The sequence below is a fragment of the Leiobunum rupestre genome, chromosome 9 (genome assembly GCF_980474605.1).
Source record: "Leiobunum rupestre chromosome 9, qqLeiRupe1.1.hap1, whole genome shotgun sequence".
In the NCBI taxonomy this organism is placed as follows: Eukaryota; Metazoa; Arthropoda; class Arachnida; order Opiliones; family Sclerosomatidae; genus Leiobunum; species Leiobunum rupestre.
Genome location: NC_143392.1, coordinates 59,464,361 through 59,486,627, shown reverse-complemented (window position 1 = coordinate 59,486,627; position 22,267 = coordinate 59,464,361). Strand labels below are relative to the sequence as shown.

The following is a 22,267-nucleotide window of genomic DNA, read 5'->3' as shown; positions in this document are numbered from 1 at the left end:
TAAACTTTTGAAAAACCTGTATAATGAAAAGCTACTCTACATTACCTTATTCTTAAAACCCGGTATTCAGGGTATATTTTTTAATTTTATTTTTTTTAGATCTTTTTTGATAAATTTTCTGTTATTTTCGATGAATCATACTAACGTAATTTTTCCGAAAAACGACAGAAAACCCCGAGCCCTATAGATAGCTCAAAAAACTATCATTTTGGTTAAATTGAATGAAACTCCTGGCTATTTTTATATCAATCGCGTAACCAACTATATCCAAAAAAAGTAATATTCTAACAAAGACTTATCCTATTTGAAATGTTATTAAAGTGCAATATTGGAAAGACCATAAAACGTCATATCATACATAGTACATTATATAATGTTTATTCTCATTTATAAAAATTCTCTAGACTGATTCATTTAAAACTTAACTAAATTATATTATGACCTAGTTATAATTGTTTGTTCAAAACGCCCGGAAAGTGGTAAATTTGCGACAGGAAAAACTTAAGAAGGCGAACAAAATTAGCCACTGAAAAGTTGAACAGAGTGCGAGTTTAAGAGTCTCGTCTTTGTCCGCCTTCTTTATAACTCTTATGTCTGACCCAACTCTAAACCACTTGGTTCCCGTCGTTCATCCGCCCACTTTGACTCTCCAGCAACTGCTGCTCGCCTTCACATTCCGCAGTAGCACAACAACGTCAACCCTACTCTTTGTCCAAATACCATCCGCTGACCAGTTGAAATGTACCCGTCTATGGAACGCCAAATGTGTCACAATTTGCCCAAATCATGCGCGTTGGAAAATTAGGCGCGCAAAATTGCGTTCTCCAATCCGGGAACAGAAAACAAGTTTTTAACCAATCAAATGCGTAAAATTTTTGCGTGCAAAATTATTTCGATGCGCGTCAAAATATTTCGGAGGGTTACTTAAAAATACCGAGTCTTTTTAACGCGCAAGGCCTGTAAGCCAATGCATTTTAACTTAACACATAAAAATTTTAACTTAACTAAATAGGTTTGAATTGAACGTAAAAGCGGAGTTTAGCGATCGTAGAAAACATTTCAGCACGCCAAAACTTTTAGCGCGCAAAATTGGTTTTTGCGGGTTAATTTTTTCAATGTGATTTGCACTTTCCCATTGGTTGATATTTGTAAACGAGCACGCTATTGGCTTATTTAGGACACGCCCAATTTTTTAAAGTAAAATTTTGGCAGGTGCGCAATATTTTAACGCGCTAAATTTTCACCCGTTTGTAATGTTTTTGGCGAGTGCAAAATCTTACATTTTGCATTTCATAACGCGCCAAAAGCAACATTTAACGCTTTATATTTCGTTTTGAGGCGCAAAAAATCGCGGTCATTAAAATATTTAGACGCGCTGAAAAAAACGACGCGCCAATTCCATTGACCTTCACAGAAGCCGCGCGCAAAAAACTCGCTCCCGGGGTGCAAGAACATCGCTTCCGGCGCGCAAGGAAATCGCTTCCGGTGCGTAGTAAAATGTGGAATTTATTTTAGAGATTCGAAAAATAAAGCGCGAAAATAAAGATTTCCTTTAGTAGTTCTTTAGATAGTTATATAAAAGATGTCGCTTATTTTTCAAATTATGCGAATTTGCTTATTTTGGAAAGTTTTTATTATTATTAATTAATTTTTGACAAATTTGTTACAAAAATTTTGTAATAATTGGTAACGCATCAGCCCGTTACCACATGAGCATATCGCTCGTGCGTGTCTGGGGCTTACAATTAATTATTTCGAAAATATTTAGGTAATTAATTTAAATATATATACATACATAGTGGTTCGAAATAACACAAAATAGACTTCGTAATTGAAACGTTCACAGTGGTTACATAGGTTATAAAAATAACATAACGTGTAATTCTATTTATGTATAAGAGACTATCAGGGGGGATGTTTACTCATTTATAAGGAGGATAGCACTATAAATTTTTCGATTGGGGGTATAAGACTTTTAGGGGTAATTTTTGGGGGTATAGTTCAATGGCTTACTTTAGATTATGTTTCTGGTGTTTATTTATCTCTTGGGGGAAAGGTTTTTACTCTTACTTGTGTTCTTTTGGTGTTATTTTTAGTAGTCTTAAATGTATTTTATAGAAGTTTTTTAGTAAAATTTCTTAATATGGTGATAAATTTTTTATTGAGAATGTGATTTTTAAACTGGGTAAGTTCTTACACTACAATGCTTTTAGGAGATAAGATTGATAGGCTCGTGGTTAGAGGGGATTTAGCTTGAAATGAATTAATAGGGGGTGTAGGTGCCTATAGGGTTTTAGGTGAAATAAGAGTGAAAATGCAAAGTTATCAGTATAATTTTTTAGGGTCACAGTTAGGTCTTATCTTATTAGTTCTAGTTTGTTGCCTTTTTTATTACTTGTATAGTTTAAGTAGAATATAGTTTTGAAGCAACTAGGATAAGAATTTTATAGGTATTTTTAACCAAAGGTAGTTTGGGTCTGAAAATCCCACGTGTTTTTTACACCATAAAAATATAGACTATGTTGTCAATTAACATCTCTAAAGTTAGCGGGTTTATTTATTTAGTCTCTTTAATAGGAGTGTTTTCAATTTTCTTATTAACAATAAGATACCTCTATTTGGTTTCTATTAAATTAATAGGGTTTGTCCTTTTTTCAGGTCGAAACTGAATGTAATGTTATACTACTATTAAAGGATTTAGGCTAGGTAGGCTTACAATTTTTAATTGCAAATTAAACTTTATCTTTTAAATACTAACCTTAAGTTCAATTAAGTGCACCTTGGTGCCATTCGTGTAATAGCCCTAGTATTAAGATAAGTACTAGAATAATAACGGATGTAACTATTGTTATTGACATAAAGTCTCTAATAGGGATGGGAATTATAATGACAATTTCGGTGTCAAATACAATGAAAATTAATGCAATCAAAAAGAATTGGAGAGAGAACGGAACTCGGTTCTTATAAAGAGGGTTGAATCCGCATTCAAAGGGGGAAATATTTTCTAGTGCACTGTGGGGAGCAAAAGCTAAATTAGAGGTGAGAAATATAAATAAGAATCTAATTATTAGGGCAATTAAAACTAGCATTATAATGATTATCTAATTTATTCAAACCTTTTAGTTGGAAGCTAATTGTACTTTGATTATACTAAGTAGATAGCTACCCTATCAGTAGATTATTGAGTATAGGAGCAACCAAACTACGTCTACGAAATGTCAGTATCAAGCTGAGGCCTCAAACCCAAAATGATGAAGACTTGAAAAATGAAAGTTGTTATGCCGTAGTAAGGAGATTAGTAAAAGGGTGGAACCTACAATTACATGCAAGCCATGAAACCCTGTTGAGACAAAAAATGTGGTGCCGTAAATTGAATCTGCGATGGTAAAAGGAGCTTAAATATATTCCCAGGCTTATAAAAGTGTGAAGTATACCCATAGGGCTAGAGTGATTGCTAAGGCTGATTTAGCTTGTGAAAAATTATTATGTAGGAGTCTATGGTGCGCTCATGTAATTTAGATGCCTGAAGATAGAAGGATTGTTGTGTTAAGTAGTGGGATTTGGAGGGGGTTAAAAGGTTTAATTCTTTGTGGGGGTCAGATTATCCCTACTTCGATATTGGGGGATAATCTTCTATGCAAAAAAGCCCAAAAGAATGAGATGAAGAAAAATACTTCTGAAATAATAAATAGGATTATACCTCATTGGAGCCCTATTATAACTTTATTGGAGTGTATGCCTTGAAATGTTGCTTCTCGAGTGATGTCTCGCCACCATTGGTAGGCTGATAGAGATAATATTATTAGTTTAATTAATAGTAAAAAGTTAACTTTTAGGTACACCCATCTAATAATACCTGAAGTTATAAATAGGATACTAAGTGATGTTGTTAAAGGCCATGGGCTTTGATCCACGATATGGTAGTGGTGAAAGTTCTTCATAATGGATTTCTGTGGAGTATAAAGAGATTAAAACGATAAAAACGTAAGCTTGGATTATGGCTACTGCTCATTCTAGGGTCAAGAGTAAGAATTGTGTCGAAATAATTGCCCCTCTTTTAGTAAAAGAATTAATTGTTCCTTGGTTACCAAGGAGCGTTAGAAGGAGGTGCCCTGCAATTATATTAGCAGATAATCGGATGGCGAGAGTAATAGGTCGAATTGCATTTCTGATTGTTTCAATTAGAATTATAAAGGTTATTAAAGCAATTGGGGTGTTGTTAGGAAGTAAGTGTGCAAATATCTTAATTGTATTATTTAGTCATCCGAATAGTATAAATGTGACCCAGATTGGAAGGGCTAAGCTTAGTGTCATGACTATGTGGCTCGTGGCGGTGAAAATGAACGGGAATAATCCTATTAAATTATTAATTAGAATTATCCATATTAGTGCGATAATAATTAGGGGTATCCCTTGTGTTGAAGTTCTCCCCAATAGCGCTGTAAGTTCTTTAGTTAAGGAGTTTATCCCCTTACTTATTAAAGTATTGTTTCGCGTTGGTGAGAGCCAAAGTCATAAGGGTATAATGAAGATAGGACTTAAGGCGCTAATTCAGTTTATTGAGAAATTTTGTGAAGTAGATGGATCAAAAGTGGAGAATAAATTAGTTATCACTGTCAGTTTAAGTTTTTGTTTTGTTGGTTTGGTAGGTTGTCTATGGCCCTAACATTGAATTTTTTGTAAAAACTTAGTATAATTAAAGTTAATCTTATTAAAATGAAAGGATAAAAGAAAAGGCTAGTTCATATTATAGGAGCTATTTGTGGCAATAAAAGGGGCGATTGCGATTGTATTTTGACAAAATACTGTTATTTGTTAACTACCCTCTTCATTAAGGGGGGAACCCATAGGATGGTTTAAGAGACCAATGCTTACAATTTCAGCCACTTAATGGTATTATTTATATATTTTCCCAACCTTCTATATTAATCCAGTTGATATAATTTTGTGTCGGGATACTTTCTAGAACGATGGGTATAAAACTGTGTTCTGCCAAACAAATCTCCGAGCATTGGCCGTAGAATACTCCATTTCGTAGGGATAAAAGAGGGAGTTTGTTGATTCGTCCTGGAACAGCATCTGCTTTAATTCCTATTGAGGGTATTGCCCATGAATGGATTACGCCCGTAGCTGATATTAAAAGGCGGACATTGATATTAGTTGGGATTACTATTCGGTTATCTACTTCTAGTAATCGGAAGTTATTTCTTGAAAGTTCATTTGTTTGGATTATATAAGAGTCAAAAATAATGTCTTTAAAATCTGTATATTCGTACGATCAGTATCATTGGTGCCCTATAGTCTTGATGGTTATGTTTGGGTGGTTTGTTTCATCCATTATATAAAGTAATTGTAGCGATGGGAAGGCAATAAAAATAAGTATGAAAGCGGGAATGATTGTTCAGAAAGTCTCAATTTCTTGGCCCTCTAGTAGGAGCCGATTTGAGAACTTATTAATTAATGAATTAACTATTATATATGAAACTAAGATAGTGATTAAGATCAAAATAATTAAAGTATGGTCATGGAAAAAGATTATTTGTTCTATAATAGGTGAAGCTGCGTCTGGGAAGATAATTTTATTTCAAGTTGCCATAATTGAATACTAAATTTAATTGAGTATTAGTATGACTTATTGGAGGGTGCTGATGTGCCCATTCCACAGAAGTTGGTATATGGGAAGAGAATATTATGATTCGTTGGGCTACTATACTTTCTCAAATGATAAAAATTAAATAAATTATTGCAATTATGGATAGTGTGGAACCAAGCGAAGATATGACATTTCATGAGGTGTAGGCATCTGGGTAGTCGGAATAGCGCCGGGGCATACCCCCTAAACCCAGAAAGTGTTGGGGAAAGAAGGTTAAATTTACCCCTAAAAATATTAGGATAAAATGTGTTTTTAATAAGAACTATTTATAATTCTTTAATCCTACCAAATATTGACTTTGCTTCTGTGGTATGGACTCCCACTCTAGTGGCTGATAAAACAGTATTGACCAAATCCCATAATCAATTTACGAAACTCACGCGCGGCCTGAACAACATTCCACCGATTCGTCGAAACTGTGCGTTAGGACTTGTGGACCCAATAATACGACATCGTGTTAACGACCTTGTTTATGTGTTTGATCTCTACCAGCGTTACTTAAAGACTCCGGATAGCACTACCTTTCTCAACCTATTTGTTTTATCTTCTAATGCGCGTACGAGGGGTCATCAGGCCAAATTAGTCAAACCTTTAATGTTTATCTAATTTCTTTATATATAGATTAAAGTGAATTAGCCAGCTAAAAGCGTGCCAGCCGCTGCGGTTATACGTAAGGTTTATATAAAGTTTGCTTATTTACATTTTGACTTTGACTTTTTAAAAAAAAATTAGGATTAACTAGTGAAATATTATTCTTTAATAAATTTTATAGTTTTTTGGATGAAAAGTTAGGGTAAAGACTAGGATTAGATACCCTTCTATGCTAACTTATATTGTTTTAAGGAATAATTTTAAAATTAAAGAATTTGACGGTGTTTTATCCTTCTAGAGGAACTTGTCCTGTAATCGATGTACCTCGATAAATCTTACCTTGGTTTTTATTAAGTAATTGAGTTTATATACCGTTGTTGTTGGATTACTTAGCTAAATAAATTGTTAGTTTTCATTATAGAGAGGTTGGTTTTGTTACTTCAAATCAAGGTGTAGTTTATGCTTAGGTAGAGATGTGTTACTTTAGTAAAGGTTTGGATCACAAATTGAATTTTTGTGTGAAAAAGGATTTATTAGTAAATTTTTATTAATAAGATGAGTTGAATTAGGCTCTAGAACATGCACATATCGCCCGTCACTCTAATTTTAATATTAGATAAGTCGTAACAAAGCATATGTAAGGGAATTTGCATCTAGAGGTTAGAGTAGAGCTTTAAAGCGATTTATTTACATTAAATAGTTCTTTGTATAACGGAGTGCAATTATGAATATTTTTTAGTTTGAGTATTAGGGGGAATTTGGTTGAATAAGCTAATTGTTTTTGTGGTTTTATTAAATTTTTTTGAAAAATTAGATAAGTGTGAAATGTAAAGATTTAGTTAAAAGTAGAACTTTTTGTACCTTTTGTTTCAGGGTAGATTAAAATTTTAGATATATTTTAGTTTCCCGAATTAGAATGAGTTAAGTGCTTAAGTGTTAATTGTTACAAAATTAATGGAATAAGTATTTAATAGTGAGATGCTAATCGAATTTTAGGTTATCTGGTTTCTTTAGAAATTAAAAAGGTAGGTGTTATTCGGTAATAAAGAATAGCAAAAAGTTTGTTAGGGTTAAGCTTAACATATGATTTTTATATTTTTTGTTGGAGGTAATTAGTGAGGCTTAATAGTGGCTTGTTGTTTAATAGCATTTTTTGTTAAGAATTGAAGGGTTTTAAAGAGAAGATTTTAGTTTTAAAAAAAATGTTCATAATGATTTATTTAGTAGAGATAAGAACTGGTAATTTTTTGGTTAAGTTTTAGTTGAATTAGTTTGAATTTAAGTTTAATAGAGGAACTCGGCAATCATTTACCTTAACTGTTTATCAAAAACATTTCTTTAAGGTAGTTATTTAAAGTAAATTCTGCCCCCTGGTTGTACTAAAGGGCCGCAGTAGCCTGATTGTGCTAAGGTAGCATAATCATTTGGTTTTTAATTGAGATCTGGTATGAAGGGATAAATAAGGTGTGTCTGTCTTTTTTAAATATTTTGAAATTAAATTTTTAGTAAAAATGCTAGAATTAGTCTATGGGACGATAAGACCCTATAAAGCTTAATTGTTTTAGTTTTAAAAAAAATTCTAGTTTTACAGCTAAGCTAATTATACTGGGGCGGTAGCTAATAAACTTAGTTCAGTTAAAATTAATGAAGATCCATTTTTGGTGAAATAAGACTAAGTTACTTTAGGGATAACAGGATAATATACTTTTGGAGTTCTAATCGAAGAGTATGTTTGTTATCTCGATGTTGAATTAATTAAATTGTAAGGTGACGAAGCTTTACTAGTTAGTCTGTTCGACTATTAAAAAATTACATGATTTCAGTTCAAACCGGTTTAAGCCAGGTTGGTTTCTATCTATAGTTTTTAAAAAGTTTCTTAGTACGAAAGGACCAGAATCTATGAATTATTTATATTATGTTAATTAGTAAAAATTTATTTGGTTAATATGGCAGATTAGTGCGTTGAATTTAAGCTTCATTTATAAGACATTGTTTTTTTAACAATTTTGTTAATTTTAAGCTATACTTTGATGCTAGTGTGTCTTCTGGTGAGTGTCGCTTTTTTACTTTACTGGAACGTAAAGTATTAGGCTATATTCAGGTTCGTAAAGGGCCTAATAGGGTGGGTTATATGGGTCTTTTACAGCCTTTTTCGGATGGCTTAAAGTTAATGACTAAAGAGCAGATTTGGCCCTTATATAGTAATAAAATGATTTTTTACTTAAGACCGGTGTTAGGTTTATTTTTAGCTTTAGCTTATTGAGCTTTATGTAACTTAGGGGGTGTTGTTTTTTTCTACCAGTATGGTTTAATTTATTTTTTAGTTTTGTCAAGTTTAGGTGTATATTCTCTTTTAGGGGCTGGTTGGAGCTCTAATTCTATTTATAGAATGTTGGGTTGTAAGTTTGGCTTTAATTTTATTGAGTATTGTTCAGTTGGTGGGTAGTTTTAATTTGGGGGAGAGTTGAGGGTTTTCTTTAGTGAAGTTGGGTCTTTTATTAGTTTTATTAGGGGTGTGGCTTTTATCTTGTCTAGCTGAGACCAACCGTAGCCCTTTTGATTTTTGCTGAAGGGGAGTCTGAATTGGTATCGGGGTTTAATGTGGAGTATGGCTCTGGGGGTTTTGCTTTAATTTTTATTGCAGAGTATGGTAATATTATTTTCATAAGTTTGCTTAGTTGTTATTTGTTTTTTAATATAGACTTTTTTTGGTCTTATTTGTGGTTATATTTTTCTTTTTATGGGTGCGGGGTTCTTTTCCCCGTTATCGTTATGATAAACTAATGATGTTAGCTTGGAAGTGTATTTTGCCTTTGGTTTTAGGGTATTTTGGGTTTTTATATGGGGTGTTAGTATAAGTTTTTAATTACTTTGTCAGATAGATTGAGTTAAATATAGAATTTAAATAGGGCTTAGGTCAGGTAATAGTATTAATAAAATGTTAATTCTCCCTTTATCTCTTTTGCTTATGGGCGTTCTAAGATCTAGGTTTGAATTAAATAAATCATTAGGTTACCTATATTTTGCTTTCAAAACAAATTGCTTTTATTTAGCTAAATGATTAATTTAGTCTATTATCTTGAATCTTTATAGCTAGAGGTCTTAATAAGAAGTAAGCGAAGTAGGCGATTGTAAAAACTTGCCCCAAATTGAGGTAAGGTTCCTCAATAGGGGAGGCTCCAATTCATGTTAATAGAATAACTAAGGTAAGAAAGCTTCAGAATATAATTTGAATATGATGAAAAATTGACTCTCTTCTATTAAACTGTGAATTTTTTTAACATAAGCATACTATCTCAAGAAATTAAAAGTAAATTATTATAATAAGTAACGATATAACGTTATGATAAATTCAGACCACGGTAAATCTAGAGTGTATACTTCAGTTTGATAGCACCCACCCTAGAAATTAACATGAGGCTACCTTTAGCAGTGTTGTCATGCGGCAGCGCAATCTAAATGGACCCTTTACTTATGAACGATTTAATTATTTAACAAAATAATTAAAATACCCCCATTTGACCTATTACTATTTTATGAGATTTAAAAATAAAATAGTAAAAAGTCAAATGGAGAATAACTATATAGTCTTTACTGGAAGTATAGATTTGTTAATTCGTTAAATTTAATGTCTATATTAATATTAAGTATAGCAATATACTCTTACTATAATAGTATTAATAAAATGTTAATTATCCCTTTATCTCTTTTGCTTATGGGCGTTCTAAGATCTAGGTTTGAATTAAATAAATCATTAGGTTACCTATATTTTGCTTTCGAAACAAATTGCTTTTATTTAGCTAAATGATTAATTTAGTCTATTATCTTGAATCTTTATAGCTAGAGGTCTTAATAAGAAGTAGGCGAAGTAGGCGATTGTAAAAACTTGCCCCAAATTGAGGTAAGGTTCCTGGGATAAACAAATGACTCTAGCCAAAACTCCCCCCACAACAGAAAAACTTACTACTAAATCTAATCAACTTTTAAGGGCATTCACAAAAAAAAGGTAAAAACCGAATAAGACCATAACCCCCTAATTTCAATATAACACCGGCTAATACTATAGACCCAAAAACAGGTGCTTCCACATGAGCCTTAGGGAGCCACAAATGCACCATAAATGCAGGTAATTTAAGCAAGAAAGCAAAGAAAATGAAAGGGAATATAATTAAATCAAAATCACAATTAATATAATACAAGTAACTATAACCCAAACTCCCCACATCTAACCCAATTAATAAAATCCCAACTAACAACGGCAGAGACCCAAAAATAGTATAAAATAGCATATAAAGACCAGCACTAACCCTCTCAGGTTGTGCGCCGTACCCCACAACAATAACTAAAAGAGGGACCAAAGACACCTCAAAAAAATATAAAAGATCATTAAATCATTCACACTAAATCTTAAGAATAAGAAATTTATAAGAACAAGACTTAAAGAAAGAAACACTCTCCCCACCCCCTTACTTAATAAAGAATGAGAACTCAATAAACTTACTACTATAACCATAACCGTCAAGAATAAAAGAATACATCCTAAGCTATCTAAACCAAAAAATCTTCTAAAAGATCCCCATTCCCCCAGAGGATAAACAGAAACTATAGATACAATAGTCTACATAAAAAAATCCTTAACATTGTAACAAATTCATTATACTAAATATCTCCCCGCCAAACCCTTTTACTAGACTAATCAAAATGCCCAATCCCAAACAGCCTTCACAAATAACAACAAAAAGATATAAAAAAAGAACTAAACTATCTAATAGTATGTACCCAACTCTTTTAACGACTTTGAGATAACCACTTAATATTAGAAACTCTAATCTTAAAATTATAGACAACAAGTGAGAACGGCTTAAGACCAAGTTTATAAAACCCCCCAAAAAACTAAGTAAACAAAAAATTGAGATTTTCCATAATTCTGCTTTAGTAGTTTATTTAAAACACTGGTGTTGTAAACCAAAATAGGAAATTAACCCTTTAGCTAAACTCAGAAAAATCTAAAATTACTTCAACCCCCAAAATTGATATTATAAATTAACTATTTTCTGGTTTTAATTACCCTTCTTATCACCTTTACACTCCTATTAATTTCATTCTCTAACCACCCTATTACACTAATTGTTGCATTAATTCTTATTACTGTTAGTTTTGCAATTAAGGCATTTTTTTAACTAAAATAAGTCTTATCAGCGACATTATCATCTTAGTACTTTTAGAGGGGCTAATTATTTTATTTTTATACATAGCTTCTCTTTCACCAAACGAACCTTTCTCAACAACCCAAAATAAGTATCTATTCATCATAACACTCCTACTAACTCCTTCTATTTCAATATTCTATAAATCTCTCCCTTTAAACACAATTACAATTATTAAAATTAACTCCCTAATATTGCATCTTACATGAATAATCTTATTACAATTGTAAAAATCACAACACAAAAGAGGGGGCCCCTTCGCTCAACTTTCTAAAGAATTATTAACCCTAAACAAAATTTTAAAGAGAAGTACCTTAAACTTAAAGGGCTGCTTTGATAAAGCAGACATAATCCCAGATTCTTCACTTATCTTAGATACAGCACCTCTACGAAAAACACATCCTATTCTAAAAATTTTAAATTCCGAATTAATTGATTTACCAGCCCCTTCTAACATTTCTTATTGATGAAATTTCGGGTCACTCCTTATCCTTTGTCTAATCATTCAAGTAACCACAGGTATCTTCCTTGCAATACACTATACCCCTGATACTAATATAGCTTTCAACTCCATCTCCCACATCATACGAGATGTCAACTACGGCTGACTTTTCCGTTTTATTAATACTATTACCTGACCTAAGCCCTATTTAAATTCTAAATTTAACTCAATCTATCTGACAAAGTAATTAAAAACTTATACTAACACCCCATATAAAAACCCAAAATATTAATTTGTTTTTGTTGGTTTGTAGAGTAGTGCATTTCTTCAAGTCAGAGTCAGTCATGTTGTATAACTTGGGTCCAAGGTAACGAGTGTGCTTTTGACCAATAGTTTTAAAGGCTCTTCGTTATTTTGAAAGAATACATCAACCTGCATTTCTACTAAAACATATTTAAAATGGCTCCAGATATAACTAGAAAGTAATTGTTGTTTTACCCCTATTGAAATATTTGCATTTATTTATCTGAAATATTTTGAGATAGGTTCAATTGCAATGGACTACCCAAATATAGAGCAACACAATTGTATATTAGTTTTACTGATGTCGGCAGTTGCCGAGAATAGCTAGAATTCCTAAGCAAAAAAAAATGAGCTTCTAAAGGGCATAACCGAATTACCGTTGGTTTCTGTAGTTGAAATTGGACTTTAGAGATAAATAAATTGTAAAAAATAATTACTAAAAAGATACTCGTTTGAAAAATACTTTATGCCAGAGAGAATATTATTAGGGCCAAGTGGGAATAGTATTAGCGTCCAGAGGGAATAATACAAGCGCATAAAAAAAATTTCTAGCACCCCGAGGGAATAAAAATATCCTCATAACGGCGAAACTATTACACCCTAGGGTAAATACAGGGTGTTACGGATAAGGGAGCCGAAACTTTCTATATGGGTCTCTATGAGTAAAAAATATCCAATAATCATGGGTCTTAAAGCGCTTCGTTTCAGAGATATGGGCGCTTTAAAACTACCCCAAAAAAACCGGACACAGCTGTTAATCTGTCAAAAAATATTCTTCCTTGAACCAAATTGTTTTCATTAAACTATCAATGTTTTTTATCCGTGAGGAGAGAGACTTTAATAACGAGTGGCAAAAGTTCATTAGAAGTAAAATGAGTCTGAAGACAAATACAAGCTATTTTAATTTTATTGACACGGTTCAAAATTACGAACGATTTTAATTACGATAATTAAAGATACAAATGCCATAAGATTTCTCAAGAATTTCCTTTAAGTTTGTCTTATTCGTTCTGTGGTTAATATGGCACGTCCAAGAACGCTTATTGGGTTAGAAGTTCAAAGTTTCAACCAGGAGTAGGTTCCTTAAAGACGGGTGCCAAATCGACGGTTGTTGGATTCTGTAGAATAATTACAATTACAACCAGCGAGCGCTTGGAAAATAGTGCAAAACATTCGAAAAGACGTAGAGGAATAAGTACTTAAAATTAATACAATAATTGTTCAAAAAACAAACGACTTACGTTCTCGTTAAAACATTTAGCCGTGTTACGGAGAGTCTGGTAACTTGGTATTATGTGTTGTCCCAATTCATCAAGGGCAAGTTCTTCTGTTTTGTACACCAAATCTGTGAGATAACCAAAAGCCATATGAATTCTATCTTCACGACTCAAACGAGCTGGAAAGAGCTAAGGCCAGAGGTGGGTTTAACTTTTGACCGCTCATTTTTGAAAAAGAATTGAACAGTATGATCAAAAATGAACGCTTACTTAATTTGCCCGCCTCTGGCTAAAGCTCCGTCGAGCACGAACCACATGAATCGTCTCCTTTCTAATGGCACGTTTTCGAAACCTTTGGGTTACGTATCTTCCAGCAATGAAGGTATGACTGACCATTTCGCTCGGGTGGTAGCAAATATGGGCCAAAATAGAGGTAGATCACTTCCATAATAATGAAGTCAATATTAAATTTGATTTTAATCAAAAATAAAGTCTCAAAAATGATATTTAGGACCAAGTGACCTGCCCCCGGGTCCCACAAACAATGCCTTTCAAGACGTGAAGACCAAAATGCATTTGCAAAGGTGATTATTGTGCCAAATGCCTATGCCGTCCTGCGACAAATTGCTCGCATTGGCATTTAGCATAATACTTTGGAACTGTGGCGCATACTCTGTGCACAAACCACTGACAAAAGTTGGTTGGGCTAGGATAGTCACCGTCGTTGAAGATTAAATCGTTCGAAAGATTATTTGTATCTCTCTCCAGTCATAAAAACACAATGTTTAAACTTAGTATTTTGACCTTTTTTTTTAAAAAATTCAGTTTAAACTATCTGGTTATTTGGAAAATTTATTAACTCTGTAAGCACAATTCCGATATTGATGGCACATTTTTCTAACGCTGAATACGCGGATATGCACTTGATGTACGGATGAGCGGAAAGGAGATGAGATGTGGCCCGGAGGTTGTATCAAGAACACTACCCACTAAGAGGGATACCGAATAAGCGAACTTTTGAAGCTGAGGACCGACGCTTACGAGAGAGCGGGCAACTTCAACATTGTCGGGACAGAGTGCAGAATATTCCATTTGAAGTGAAATAACCTCGGTTAATAAATACTTTTTAGTTATGATTATTTAAAATTTTTCTGTGAAAATGTTAGGTACTTACAATTTTCGATGATGATCCGGGAACAAGTATCCACCAAATTGGAAGACAGTTAGGTGTCAATCATGTTATGGTCCGGAGAATTATATGTGGTCATCGTTTTCACCCGTTCCATCTTCAAAAAGTCCAAGCCTTGAACGACTAAGACTATCCTAGACGTACCAACTACGGTCAGTGGTTTTGGGACAGAGAACTGAATGACTAATAGTTCGCAAGTATTACCCTAACAGTCGATGACGCCAATTTTTTCCGGAACGGCCTAGTCACTTTGCACAAAAATCATCAATGGAGCTAAAATATCCTACATGGAACTATGGTCCCAACTCACCAAGAGCACATTAGCCTCAACGTTTGGTGTGGCATTGTCGGAGACTATCAGGTTGGACCATATTTTCCTCCGCCTAGGTTAAATGGAGAGTCATATCTACGATTTATTCAGGAATCGTTACCAGAGCTATTGGAAGACGTCCCAAGTGCGAATGTAATTCTTGCGCGATGGAGTGCCACCACATTTCAGCCGCGCAGTGCGAGATAATCTTGATGCAACATTTCCTTTGAGGTGGATAGGACGAGGCGGAACTATTACGTGCACGCCTCCCGATTTAAACGCTTGCGATTTTTTCATTGGGGATATATGAAGGACCTTGTTTATAAAACCGATATCCGTGACATTATTGACCTTCGTCAACGCATTATTGATAGAAGTGAGCAAATACCATTTTTTGGGGATCGAATCGAATATCAAATACCAAATTAATTTCGTCGAATATATTTATGTCGAAAATCCAATTCAGTTAACTGATCAAATACCAAATAGTATTTCGAATATCAAATAATTCGTCGTATTTGGTTTTCAAATACCCATATAGCTTGCATATTTGTCAAAAAAAAATTAAAAAGGTTAATGAAATCACAGGTCGTTTTACTAGCAAATATCAAAATACTAAACCGAAAGTATAATTTTTATTTTATTTATTAAATGCTCAGAAGCGTAACACTATTGAGGACCAGTGTGGAATTTGATAAAGGTGCCTCATCCAAACATTTTTATACCTAAAATCCGAGGGCTGAATATTCTCCGTAATAAGTGAACAAGTAGAGCTTCGTCTTTACTAAATTGATTACGTATACTAGGTGTACTAAAGTGATTTTGTAACTGATCCCAGTTTTATTCATTTCCCGCCAATCGGTATTATATACGTAATCCAATGTATTTAGTTTTAACCACACAGGTAGATAGAAAATATATATCTATTGTTACTTCAATTGGTGAGAAACGAGTAAATACCAAGGTTGTTGACGCCCCCGAATTTGTAGAATATGTTACTTTTATTTAGATGAAATTTATACAGTAGATTTTTTATCGTTCATAGATTTTCGGTGTCTTTACCTTGAGGGGCTCAGAAAAACGTATCCGACTAGCTACGTGAAAGCAATGCTTTTGTAAATTCTTGACTTAAACATTCAAATAAGTTCAAAATGTTAAACAAAATGCATTTTTTAATCACAAAGTTGCTTTAACCTTTCATCCAGTTTCGTTTTAGTTTTACTTTGTTATTCTAGAAAATTCGAAAACAAAAAACACGTCAATTATCTAGCCAATTATAGGTGCTAAAATAAATAGCTTTTGCCTTTTGCAAGAAGTGTTAATACGCAGAATATAGACTAGCAAAGTACTCTTTATATATGGTCCTTTTCGCTGTGGCGTAAAGAGGTATTCGAAATTTTCATTGTGTTCTCCTTTGATGGCCTTGAAACTCAACAAATTAGGAAAAGACCCGCGGTTTTTCGACCAGTTTGCAAACTATTTGAAAATATCAAAAACTTTTCCCTTCCCTTATTGAATATTCGACTATTTAATCAGGATAAACGAATATTCACGAAGGTTTATTCGATTTGGTTTTCGATCGAATTATTTGGTTTTACCAAATATTCCCCCCCCCCTAATTATTTATGAATGTGCGACTATTCGTAACAAGCCTGAAATCTTCGAAAAATTTCGTCAATCATTTGTACGGCGTTGTCATTTTTGTTGGGCATTTTAAGCAGTTATTGTGATGTTTTAAAATTGATTAAAAGACATAACAATTATTTGTAACTGGTTTTTGCGTATCACTTCTGAATAAGGTTTAGCTTTCGTTATAATTAATGTAAACGAATTACGGATTATTTACACTTTTTGTATTAAAGTTTATTCTCCATTTCCACCCATACCACCTACAACACGTACAAGCTTAAACAAGGCTGACTATCCTCGTAGAATTGACGTTTGTGAGTGCCCCAGCAAACCCAACATCATCCCTCCGGCGCCCTATGTACAGTACGCCGGTATATTGCATTTGCCCGAATGATGTCCCAAAAACCGGATGGAGATATAGGTATTGACGAAACTCGGAGGTTAAAAGACGAGCAAATGTCTGGTTTTCTCAGAACCAAATTACGTCCCGAGGGCAAGTACTAAAACGTTCGTCAGGTTTTTTGTGAACCTCCCAAGGATGAGTGTACGTTAAGCCTAAAGAGGTCCGAGAGTATTTAGTATGTTTAAATATCAGCTTAATCGGGACGTTCATTTGATATCTTGTATTTCTCTTAGCCGTCTATCTACAGACTAAAACGCGCGTCGATCTGACACCAGTCTTTTAGGAATCTACTGCTGGTTGAATCTTTGAGCTTGTAACTCATTTTTGTTGAGCCCGTCCGTGCAATAAGCGTTACTGGACCAATGTGCCATATTTGCTACAGAACGAATTAGACAATCTTAAAACTATTCCTTTCGACGTTTTATGACTTTTGTATCTTTATATTTAATAATTACAATCGGATCAATAAATTAAAATGCCTTGTATTTGTCTTCAAACTCATTTTTCTTCAAAAAAGACATTAATGAACCAGTGCCACTTGTTATTAAAGTTTCTCGCCTCACAGGTTAAAAACAATTGATAGTTTAATGAATAATAATATTGTTTGTTAGATTTACGGCTGTGTCCGGTTTTTTGGGGTAGTCTTTGGGGAGCCCGTATCTATGAAACAAAGCACTTTAGGACCCATATTTATTACTACTAGAGACCCATATAATGCATATAGAAGGTTTCGGTACTCTTATCCGTAACACCCAGTATAATATATAATTTTAAATTTAAATGGTTTAAAAATTACAGCTTCAGGGTTTAAAAATATCACTTATAGGGTTTCGTTTTTGGATAAATCTAATCTTCACTCAAAGGTCTAAATGTATACCCTTATGGAATGTATATTACCGCTTAAATGCATCATGTATAAACTAGGAAAATTACTATTCATTATAATACAAAGCTTTGAGGTAGCTTTTCAAATTTGTATGGGGTTATTTAAAAATGTTTGGGAGCTATGTCCAACCCGATAGAGGACTTGCGACGCCATTAAGAGGACGTACTCTCAAATAAAACATTAAAGCCAATACAATACGTTTATTTAAAAAAAAATTAATATCTACAACATTATTGAACTAAGGCATTATTTATGTATAATAACTTAAGCATATAATGGACGAAATGAATCCCAATGAATTCAATTGGTAATAAATTCTAAGAGATTACCTTTGTTAACTGAGGCGAGAAACATTAAAAAAATATCTATTTTATTTGACGTGATTTATTTCCAATATGGAAAGTGGGTCTTGTCATCCTTTATAAATTAATGCGATTGTAGGACAAATTATCATTCTCCGGAACTCTCTCCTCTGGACTACAATCTCGCCTCGTTGTTGCTTGGTTGCTCAGGTAAAATCGAACCTGGTATTTAATACTTCATGGTTTAGGTAAAGACTACCACGCACCTTAAAGATCAACTAAAAGGTATAGTGAAATCGGTAATTAACTTGATTTCTATCGATTTCTACATGAAAAATAAGTCTCAAAAATTATTTTCTTAAATTTTTCGCAATTAAACTCTAATTTTAATTAATTTAAAACTTTGCGCAAAACTAGGTTTAACAGACTACGGCGGTTTTTACACGGTGATCAGATAGTCTAATTTCAATTCAGAAATTTTATTTTCAAAAGCACTACTCGAAGGAGTGGAAAAAATATTAGAAATCGATAGAAAGCAAGTTGTTTTCCGATTTCGGCATCCCTTTAAGGTGATTGTTATTACCCGAGCCTGAATTATTCTATAGTTCGGGCGTTTTCAATGACATATTAAGTTTTGACCTAGGGCAGTGGCGGCGTTAGGATTTTTACCTGGGTAGGCACAGAGTTTGGAGGCCCCCTTACCATATTATTGGAATTATCATGTAATACATAATTAATCCCATAGCGGAAAAGCATTAGTCGGTAGACCGTATTAAGGCATTTTGGTATAACATATAACGAAATTTCACATCTCTATGACGTCTTGAAAATCTTCTTCCTGTACCACTGCGCGGAAATTCTAGCGTCATGTTTGAATATAATTCTTTGGAATATGCGTTATTACGAGGACTTACTTTTAAATTTGGGTGGCCCCAAACATATTCTTAAAGGCCCCTTTAAATTTATAGGTAGGCACGTGCATACTATTACTGTAGCCTCCATAGCCCTAGGGCTACGCGCTTAAAATTAAAAATAGGGGCGTAGTAAGGTTATTAAATTCTGCGGGATCCCAATATTATTATTCGTACGATAGGACCCCGAAGGGGTTTAAGGTTCTGCGTGGCCCTTATATCTTGTTCGTATAGTTGTGTCTCTAAAGGCGTTTAGATTCTGCGAAGTCCTTTATTTTTCTGCGTACAACAGGGTCTCGTAGGGCCTTAAAACAATAGTGTCTTTCAAATTAGATCACGCCTAAGATCTCGCAACCCTAAAGCCGCCTCTGGGCGTAAATAACCTATTTAATTTTATCCATTAGTAAAGAAGAGAACTCAACACTTGAATCTTAGTAGACTATTACGCAAATATGATCAAAATGAATCTTCTAGTGGTAATACTTCTGTCGACGATGCTAATACAAATAAACTCAAGTAGGTTACCTTGCATTTGAAAGTGTAAATCAGTGTTGGGCAAACGGTGGCCCTCAGGCCATTTTGAGGCCCACCGGTTAATTTCTTATGGCCCTTCCTAAGTTTGTACTTTAACGGTGTAAGATGGCCGCCGTCGGATTTTGATTTTTCTTATATTAGTTAAAGATAAAAAATATTTTTGTTATTTTAGTTTTAGATATTAATCAAAAACTGTTTTAATATTTTGGCCAGCTCAATAATTTAAATTTTTTTTTATTTTGCCCGCATTCGAAACTAATTACCCACCACGGATTTAAATATAAATAAAGCAACCGACGGCTTAATTTAGAAATCAATTTTCTATATTTTAGAAGCTTGTGATAGGCGCTCCGAATCATCTTGCAGTCGAAGCTGTCAGGGATCCGGATTGGTTTTGTCATTCTGCTTTATAGAAGCGTCGGGCAGAATCAATTGTCACTGTAAATCAGACTTTCGAGGATGACGTGCCAGTTTTTGTAATAAATCCGTAATAAACTAAAGTCAAAAGCTTTACAGTACTTACATGATAGAAGCATTTGTTTAGTACTAATTCTTACATAATTTTAAATATTCATTTTGTGCCTGGCACAACAGTTATGACAAAACACTTTTAAGAAGAAACTGTTATCAAACTATCAAGTTTATTTGCACAAAGATGTGACTTACGCCGCAGGGCCCCCTCTCAATTTTTTGTTTTTTTTAATAGGAAAAACAGGATTATATTTGTTATTTCTAAAAATATAGGACTTTATAGGACTATTTTTAATAATTATAGGATTTTATAGGTCTATATATTCCATGTTATTTACGAAAATTTTGCATTAAAAACAAATTATATATTAAGTGAAATAAATCTTTTATTCCCAGTTAAAAATAGAAAACATTTAACCATTTTATCACAAAAGGAAAGACTAGAATGACTTTAAATTTTCACACTGGCCATATCTAGGCCGCGCTCAGTGATGAACCGCTCCGTTCATTGAACGACTTATAATTGTAACGGCATGCCCACCAAAATGTAGACTAAAGCGCGGCGCAAGGATGATTTTAAGGCCTATTCACATGGGGCAACATTTTGGCAAACATGCTTGACTAATGCGAGTAGCAAACAGAGTTTCTAAGTGTAATTTAACTTCTCAAGTCTCGTTGAGAATCACAATAAGGTTGTTGCAGTGTTTAGGGCCGAGGCTAATGGCTATTCTGGTACGATTTCACAGGCGAGTTAACCTACGTGAGTACTAGTGTAATTTGAAATAAAGTCACGATATTTCCGTGAAATTATATTTCGTAATTTAGATCCCTGTGATAAGATTGCCAGATTGTCTTAGAAAAAACGTTCTGGTAATAGAGGATTTAAGGGGGAATACTACATTGCCCATTGTCTACTTTCGCTCTGTTGCAAGCTAAACTCTTATTTTTGTTTTTTAAATTACAAAATTAATATTTATGTGTAGAACACCCTCTTATTTTGTGCTTAAAATAATTTTTGGAAATTATAAATTTAGTTATTACGTTTTGTTTTGGACCTCCTGAGCTAAACAAGTTCGTCAAGCGCCCAAATTACCCTTTAGTTAGGACCTTATATCTCGTTAACTATTAATATTAGAATTATCAAAATTATTTTTAGCAAGGTTCAGTCCATTAATTTAAATTTAATTCGATTGCCTATTTTTTAAAACCAATACGTTCAGCTTGAACGAAAAAGAAGCTTTTATGGTAGTCGTTCTCTTAATGTCCCCCAGTGGCTATTGCCACTTACCAATGGAATATTTTCAATTGGGAAAATGAGGCCGGATATAATTTTAGACAAAGATAAAATTATATGTATTTGAGGCTTAAATAAATATTTAGAAATCAGGATCAATAACTCTTTAATACCTAAAATACTAATATTGCCAATTCAATTAGAATTCAAATTTATAAGATTTTATCCTTAAATTTCCAATTACCCTTTAAAACAATTCTGTAAGACAAAACCATTTTCGAAAGAAGCCTTGGTTGCCAATGTTAAGTAAAATATTATACTTTCGGTAATTTAAATAAAGTACAAAAATATGTCTACGATAAAGTACCTAAAATACTAAATACTCATAGCATAAAGTTATTAAAATGAAATACTAAATACTCAAAGCGTTAAGTATTTAAAATAAAATACTAACTAGACGTATTTTAAAATATTAATTACTCAAAATACTATAATGTTTTTGAAAAAGCGGAAAAAAATGCCAGACGGTTCGAAATATTGAGATCCTAAAGGCAGATTGTCTTTTAAATTTACATTCCTCGCTAATCTAACGCCACCACGGGCGATAAGCTTCATTTTTCACGTTGTTGTGGGTGAATATTTATGACGCGTATTTCTTAAGCTGGCGGTTTGCACAATAGGCGTGCCACGGTAGGGCTAGGGTGGGCCATGGCCCGACCTGAAATCTAAAAAGGGCGCAGAAATTCTGGGAAAAAAGGGCGGAAGCCTTAAAATTGTAGGGTCAAAAATTTCCTAAAAACCACAAGAATAAGTTTCTTACCTAAAATAGTATCCCTAGTAGCTATGACTGTCCTTTTAGTGGTCGGCTCACGAATGATTTAGTTGGGCAAGAGTCGAAGTCGACTAAGAGTCGTAGATCGCCTTCGAAACGACCTCAGTCCTTCGATCTTCACCACGCCGACTAGCAAACCGGCGTGTCGACAGC

General features: G+C 33.6%; 2 long non-coding RNA genes across 2 annotated transcripts; one reads left to right on the top strand and one right to left on the bottom strand.

Annotated features, from left to right (window-relative positions):
- Nucleotides 1–13,164: 13,164 nt before the first annotated feature.
- Nucleotides 13,165–22,258, bottom strand: LOC149931623 (uncharacterized). The gene is made up of 3 exons (XR_016473959.1): nt 22,103–22,258; nt 13,438–13,541; nt 13,165–13,314 (listed from the first exon to the last, which is right to left on the bottom strand). It is a non-coding gene; the product is annotated as an uncharacterized LOC149931623 (long non-coding RNA).
- LOC149931624 (uncharacterized) lies at nt 18,238–20,109 on the top strand. Its single transcript, XR_016473816.1, has 3 exons — nt 18,238–18,342; nt 19,448–19,559; nt 19,910–20,109. It is a non-coding gene; the product is annotated as an uncharacterized LOC149931624 (long non-coding RNA).
- Nucleotides 22,259–22,267: the final 9 nt, after the last annotated feature.